The sequence below is a fragment of the Nuphar pumila genome, chromosome 7 (genome assembly GCF_984573655.1).
Source record: "Nuphar pumila chromosome 7, dmNupPumi1.hap1.1, whole genome shotgun sequence".
Taxonomy (NCBI): Eukaryota; Viridiplantae; Streptophyta; class Magnoliopsida; order Nymphaeales; family Nymphaeaceae; genus Nuphar; species Nuphar pumila.
The window spans coordinates 2429987-2431487 of record NC_143255.1 but is presented as its reverse complement, the minus strand read 5'-3'; positions in this window follow the sequence as shown (position 1 = coordinate 2431487).

The window sequence follows — 1501 nt, the reverse complement described above, 5'->3', positions numbered from 1 at the left end:
ACGGATCGGAAATCCGATCTCCGGTTAGAGAGATACACTTCCGACAAGTTGGTCTTGATTTAAATAGCGATTTACGCGTGACGGCTTACTGAATAACTCTATAAATCGCTATAGCGATTTGTAGTGTATTTCATGAGTCATTATAACAATTTGTGGTGTTGTTCAGTAAATCATTATGTGTAAATTGCTATTGTTACTTATAGTATTTTCAGTAAATCGTTGTGCAATTTACGGCGTAAATCGCTACATGAATTAGGACCAACTTGTTGGGGGCATATCTCCCTAACCGAAGATCGGATTTCAAATCCGTAAAAAGCGGTGTCTTTCCTATTGAGTATAGTTTATTACTGTAAATTTTTAGCAATTTTTATGGTCATTTGTTTTCCAATTATGACTAAAAACCAGACCCCTATTATTCTGCATTATTTAAGTTGCACATATTTTTAGTTCATTTTGCGAGAGTCATATCTCCTCAATGGGATATCATTTTCCAAATCTGTAAAAAGGGTTTTCTTTATTTATGTATCTAGTTTATATCTGTAAATTTTTATAATTGTTTATACATATTTGATATTTTCAATTTATTAAAATTCAGAACTGGTTACAGATTAATCTTATTTAACCATGATTAAACAAAATAATTTTGATTTTTTATATATTTGAAATATCAAATAAATATATAAAATTATAAAAAATTTTAGATATAAACTAGACAAATAAAAAAAAACCCTTTTTACAGATTTGAAAAATAATCTTCCGTTAGGGAGATATGACTCTTGCAAAATGAACTAAAAACATGAGTAATTCAAACGATATAGAGTGTGATAGGGTCTTGATTTTTGACCAAAAAAAGGTTTAAAATTACCATAAAAATTGCTGAAAATTAACATAAATAAACTAGACTCAATAACAAAGATCCCGCTTTTTATGGATCAGAAATCCGATCTTCGGTTAGGGAGATATGCCCCTGATAAGTTGGTCTTGATTCAAATAGCGATTTACGCGTGACGGCTTACTGAATAACACTACAAATCGCTATATCGATTTGTAGTATATTTCATGAGTCACTATAGCGATTTGTGGTGTTGTTCAGTAAATTATTATGTGTAAATCGCTATTGTGACTTATAGTGTTTTCAGTAAATCGCTGTGTGATTTACGGCGTAAATCGTTGTGCGATTTACGGCGTAAATCGTTACCTGAATTAGGACCAACTTGTCAGGGGCATATCTCCCTAATCAAAGATCGGATTTCAAATCCGTAAAAAGCGATGTCTTTCTGATTGAGTCTAGTTTATGTCTGACAATTTTTAGCAGTTGTTATGATCATTTTGTTTCCCATTTTAATTAAAAACCAGACCTATATTATTCTTCATTATTTGAGTTGCACAGGTTTTTAGTTCATTTTGCAAGAGTCATATCTCTCCAACGGGAGATCATTTTCCTAATCTATAAAAAGGGGTTTCTTCTTTTAATTGGCTAATTTATATCTAAAAATTAAAA